Source organism: Grampus griseus (assembly GCF_964374135.1).
Source record: "Grampus griseus genome assembly, chromosome: 3".
Lineage (NCBI taxonomy): Eukaryota > Metazoa > Chordata > Mammalia > Artiodactyla > Delphinidae > Grampus > Grampus griseus.
In genome coordinates, this window is record NC_139019.1 from 88,780,680 (window position 1) to 88,787,097 (window position 6,418).

Genomic DNA, 6,418 nt, shown 5'->3' on the forward strand with positions numbered 1-6,418 from the left:
AATAAAGAAACAACTTCATGGCAATTAATAGATGAAAGAGACAAATTCATTGAAAGATACAAACTACTAAAGCTCATATTGTAGGTCACTCACATAGTCAAAGACTGGAAGTTTTTAAGAAAAATGAGATAACCCTAACCATCCTATACCTATTAAAGTAATTAAATTTATCCTTTAAAGCCTTTCAACATATTAAACTAGGCCCAGATGAGTTAGCTTGCAAACTCTGACAAACATTTATGAAATAATACTAATCCTATCCAAGATTTTTCGGGAAATATAAGAGGAATAAACACTTTAAACCTATGAGGCCAGCATTATTCTGATACAAAAATATTACACAAAAAGTTATTCTTCATGTACACAGATACCAAAAAATACTCAACAATTAGCAAACCTAATCCACCAATTTATGAAAATGATAATACATCACAACCAAGTGAAGCATATCTAGAGAATGCAAGGTTGACTCAACATCTGAAAATAAATCAATGTAATCTATCTTATTAACACACCAAAGAAGATAAACCATAAGATCATCTCAATAAGTACAGTTAAAACATTTGAGCACAATGTCCAATCATGATTAAAAAACTCTCAGCAGTCTAGAAACAGAATGGGGACATCATTAACTTGATAAAAGGATTATTATACTTAATATAATAATATGTAGTATATAATAAAACCTGATAAAAGGCCCTTGTATACTTAATAATGAAAGATTGAAAGCTTTTCTCTTAAGATCAGGAAAAAAACAAGGATATCTGCTCTCACCACTCCTGTTCAACATCATACTGGAGGGCCTAGCCAGTGCAATAAGGAAAAAAAAAGGGTGGTAGGGGAGGTGGTTACACACAAACTGAAAACAAGAGAAACAAAACTGTCCTATATCCACAAATGATACAACTATCTACATGAGAAAATCCAAAAGAATCTACAAAGAAAAAAAATGTTACTAGAATAGGTGAGTTTAGCAAGGTTGCCGGGTTCAAAGTCAGTATACAAAACTGTACTTCTAAATACTGTCAGTGAACAACTGGACATGGAAATTTAGGAAAATTATATTTATAATACCGTCAGAAGTGATGAAATACTTGGACATAAATCTGACAAAATATGAACATCTGTGTGTTGAAACTATAAAATGCTAATGATGGAAAATGAAGATCTTTGATTAAAACAAAATAGACGGAGATATCCTGTGTTCATTGATTGAAAGACTCAATATTAAGATGTCAATTCTTCCAAAATGGATCCATGCATTCAATATAATCTAAATTAACATCCCCTCTGTACTCTCTGTAGAAACCAACAAGTCGTTTCTAAAAAATTTATGGAAAAGCAAAAGAACTAGAATAGCCAGAATGATTTTGGAAAAAAATAAAGCTGAAGAACTTACATTACCTGATTTTAAAACTTACTATAAAGCAACAATAATCATGACAATGTGGCATTGGCAAAATGATAGATACAAAGATCAAGGGGACAGTCCAGAAACAGACTCACATACACGGTCAATTCATTTTTGACTAAGTTAATTCAATGCTGGAAAGGAAAGTGTTCCCCAAAAATGGTGCTAGAATTGGGAAAATAAACTAGACCCTATCTCACACCATATACAAAAATTAACTCAAAATGGATGATACACCTTGACATAAAAACTATAACATTTGTAGAAGAAAACGTAAGAGGAAATATGTGTAACTTTGCACTGAGCAAACAGAACACAGAAATACAAATCATAAAAGGAAAAACTGACAAAGTGAATTTAGTCAAAATTAAAAGCCCCTCTATTTTAAACAGTTAGGAAAATGAAAAGGTAAGCTTCAGACTGCACTCTCTGTATATGCATCTGTGTGGGTCAAAGGACTTGTACAGAAAAATGTATAAAGAATTCCTCCAACTCAATAAGACAAATAACTCAACGTTTAAAAATGGGCAAAAGATTTGAACACGTACTTCACAAAGGAAGACATACAAATGACCCATAACACATGAACAAATTCTCAATATCATTAATCATCAGATAAATACAAATTTAAAATACAGTGTCATACTACCACATATCCACTAGAAGGGCTAAAATTAAAAAGACTAAAACAACCAAGTGTTGATGAGAATGTAGATCAACTAGAACTGTAAAATGGGAAAGTTTGGCAGGTTCTTATAATTAAACATTTGTTTACAATACAACCCAACAAATCCATTTCTAAGTATTTACCCGAGAGAAATGAAAACATATGTTCACACAATAACTCATGAATGAATGTTCATAGTGGCTTTACTAATAACAACCCCAAACTGGAGACAATCCAAATATCCATATATAGGTGAAATGGTCAATAACTGTAGTAAATCAATACCATAAACTACTACTCAGCAATAAAAGTGAACCAGCTAAACAAACAAACATATGCATTATCCTCAAAATCATAGTGAAAGAAAAAAACATGGATGCAAAAGAATACATATTACATAATTCTGTTTATATAAAATTCTAGAACAAATGAAACCCATTTATAGTGAGAAAAAGAGGACAAACTGTTTCCTAGAGCTGAGGGTGAAAATGTGACTTACTGCAAAAGGGCAGAAGGGAACTTTTGGGGATGACAGAAATATTCTGTGTCTTTATTGGGGTAATGAAAATATTCTACTCTTGATTGTGGTAGTGGAGACATGGGTGTATACATATGTCAAAACACACCGAGCTGGGGCTTCCCTGGTGGCGCAGTGGTTGAGAGTCCGCCTGCCGATGCAGGGGACACGGGTTCGTGCCCTGGTCCGGGAAGATCCCACATGCCGCAGAGCAGCTGGGCCCGTGAGCCATGGCCGCTAGGCCTGCGCGTCCGGAGCCTGTGCTCCGCAACGCGAGAGGCCACAACAGTGAAAGGCCCGCGTACCGCAAAAAAAAAAAAAACAAGAAAAAACACACCGAGCTGTACATTTTATTGTACGTAAATTATTCTCAATAAAGTTGATTCTTTAAAAAAGAGTTCTCTTGGGAAAATATTAACCAGGGAATACTGGTGATGCCCCTATACGACCACTCAAAAGATATCAAAAACATCAATAAAATTCAATACCCATTTATGGCTTTTTAAAATGTCATCAGAAATGAAAAACAACAATAAAATCATCTTGGAAAGCTGAGAATACAAAAACACATTTTAACCTATTATACTCTCCATTTATCAGAAAGCTTCATCAAACATCATAATTGATGGCTAAAACATCAGAAACAATCCCCTTAAAGTCTGAAACAACACCAAGTTGAACTATCACTGCTATTATTTAACATTATATAAAACGTATAATAGCCAAAGCAATGAGGAAAACACACAAATTATAAAATTTAAAAGAAAGCCACAAAACTGTATTTTCAGATAATCAACTCAATAAAGTGATTAGACACATGATAAGCAGAAAAAAATTCAAAAGCTTTCATGTAACTGGAGGGGGAAAAAAGAGAAAAAATGTTACTAGAAAGTTTCCATCCACCGGAGCTATCAAATCATAAAATAGCTAGGAATACTAAGAAGGAATGTCATACATATGGGAATAAAACTATAAAACTTTCCCTAAGCAAGGTGTGAATAAAATGTAGAGACATACCATACATACACATATTTCTGAGGGGAGAGATCCAGTTATCATGAAGGTCAGTTTGCCCCATATTAATCTAAAATTTCAATATAATCTCATTCAAAATACCTGAGGATTTTTAATTTAATTTACAAGTTGAGTCTAAAGTTCATTTGGAGAAGAAATGCATAAGAGTCAAGAATAATTTCAAAATGAGTAATAAGGAGGGAGAAATGGTTATCAAAATTTTAAATATGCATTCTCTTTTTAACCCAGCAATTCCATTTCTAGGAATCCATGCTCCAGAAATAATCACATAAAGAGGAAGTTTCCTGAACAGCTCTTAGGATGAAGGTAGAACTAGAAGGACAAGACTTTTTACATTACAGTCTTCCATACTGTCTGAAGTTTTAAAATTTAAGAAGATTTAAGGTTTGTAATTAAAAACAAATAAATGTAAAAGTTGGCTTCAAATAAAGCATTATTTGTGATAGGAAAAAGAAACTAATTAATTCAAATGTCTTTCAGTAAGGGAATGGTTAAGTAAATTACAGCCCACTGAAGCTATTGAAATATCATTTAGTTTTTAAAAAGTATCAGGGAGACAGGTTTAACAAGTAAAGATGGCCAAGATATGTAATTTAGTGAAAAAAGCAAGTGATATACCAATGTGTTTGGTATATCCCACCAAACTCCCCCAACTTTACATATGTGTTTAAAAGTGTACATGAGAAAGAAGTACAATACTGTTAACTCTAGACAGTGGAATGAGACTGGGGGATGAAAGGAAATGTTCACATTTTACTTAATAGTTCATTTTCTGTATTGCTGAATTTTACATCTAGTTCGTATGTCTGTAATTAATTTTTTTTAATTAAAGTTATTTCATATAAAAATGATAAATTCCAGAGGACATGGGAAAAATAGTTTAAACGTTTATAAAAATCTTTAAAACGTTTATCTTCATGTTTATTTACATACTCTGCAAATGATCTATAGTCTTCACCAGAGGTGGCTGCCAATGTAAAGAAATTTAACTTACCAGATATGATAAAAATAACAACATATTAGGCCTTTAAAAAAATCATAAACTTCCCCGAACCAGCAGACTCAAAGCAGTGCCTATGCGTATGTTAAAAAAGAAAAAGAAGAAAAAAAAAAAAAAATGCCTGGAGAGGTTAAGTCTCCTAAATAGATTCTTCCTCTCAGTAAAAAAGACTACCTCCTCCCCTCTTCTTCAACTTGGTCTGAGCGGCTTTAAACTCACCATTTTGAATGTGCGCAAAATGATTAACAAGCAGTAATCTCAGGGAGGCCGAAATTGAAGGTGCATCCGCCAGAGGCGTGCTCTGACCTGACAGCTCTAACTAGGCGAAGCATTGATGGAATGGTGCTAATATCGGGAGATGAACGATTGTTATGGTCTGTACAGGGTGTCTGCGTGACAGAGCCTCGGTGACAATCGGGAAAAATGCAAATACAGTCAGTAGAGCGACGGCAATGGAAGGTTTTTCGAGGAAGGGGTGCTGATGCAGGCCTGTAGCGTAAGATGGATCAGCTCTACACAGGGTGACTGGAAATGGGCAGAGAGGGCGGGTGAGAGGTGTTAGTAGGTGACACACTCTTCTAACACAGTCGCGATTGTAGGGATTAAGGCAGCGGGGTCCTTGGCCAAGGCACCAAGGACAGCAGAAGAGGCAGCAAGAAAAAGCGGCCGGTGGAGACCCCAATACCAATCTATGCCATCGCCGGAGGCAGCGGGCGCTGCGGCCGCCAACAAGAGCGTGGCCCCAGGTTCGGGCTGGACAGGGCCCAGAAGGAGAAGGCCTCTCCCAGCCATCAACCCCACCCACCATGGCCGGCGCGGCGGGCCAGGGACAGGCCCCACTCCATCTCGAGGACAGAAATTAAGAAACGGAGGAGGTGAAGGCAGCAATTTCCTCGCCTTGTCCCTCACCTTCCCAACATGAGAACAAGCCAGATTAAAAAAAAAAAAAAAAAAACCCTCACCGAACTGTGCAGCGCCTCCGGAGCGAGAACAGCGCTCGATCCTGCAACAGCCACCACCGCCTTCTTCTCCGCCTCCGACTCCTCCCCCGCCGAACGCGCAGCGGCTGGCGGCGGCGGCGGCTGCGGCGGCAGCGGCGGCGGCGGCGCCGGAGGCGGAAGCAGAAGCGGCCGCGGCGCGTCCCGCCCCTTGCGCCGCGGTAGAGGAGAAGGAGGAGGGACCGCAAGCCCCGCCCCCAAAACAGAGTCGACCAATAGGCTTAAAGGACCTCTGCGGGAAAAATCCACATACCCAATCGGAACCTGAGAGTGGGCTCACGTCAATGGTTGGGACGTGGCAGAAAAAGGGAAACATACTTGGACTGTCTTTACACCCTGGTCCCGCTTTCTCGCCCAGGGGCGAGTTCACCGATTGGCCGTAGAGCGGAAGGACGAAACCCACCCCTGCCTGGCCCCGCCTCCGTTCCCTGCAGCACTGCGACGTTGGGGGGCAGGGGCGGGGCACCATGCTAGGGCTGGAACAGCAAGCCTTTTGTGGTTTGGGCTGGGAGAAAAGGGCGGGGTCTCAGGGAAAGGGAAGTGGGTGCGGAGAGCTAAAGGAAGAACTGGCGCAGCTAGACTTTCAGAAATTCCAACAGCAGCAACCAAGATGGAGGCGTTAAAATGAATCCTAATTTGACTGGAAACCTAACTAACAAGATTAGGGTCTCCTGACATGAAGTTCAAACCTTTGCAGTTCAGATATGGGTGGGCCAAGAGAAAATAGCAGACGGAAGAAGGGCAGGGCTTCCTCCCTGCCCACCTTGCCTGCACACTATATAGTGCCTTC

The 6,418-nt window shown here is 38.9% G+C and overlaps 1 protein-coding gene across 1 annotated transcript in view; it reads right to left on the bottom strand.

Annotated features, from left to right (window-relative positions):
* The window catches only part of PJA2 (praja ring finger ubiquitin ligase 2), a 78,814-nt gene extending 73,101 nt beyond the window's left edge, over positions 1-5,713 (bottom strand). Inside the window, exon 1 of the mRNA XM_082650262.1 lies at positions 5,593-5,713. The gene's annotated coding sequence lies outside the window, so the exon portion shown is untranslated. The remainder of the gene's footprint in view (positions 1-5,592) is intronic.
* Between the last annotated feature and the right edge of the window lie 705 nt (positions 5,714-6,418).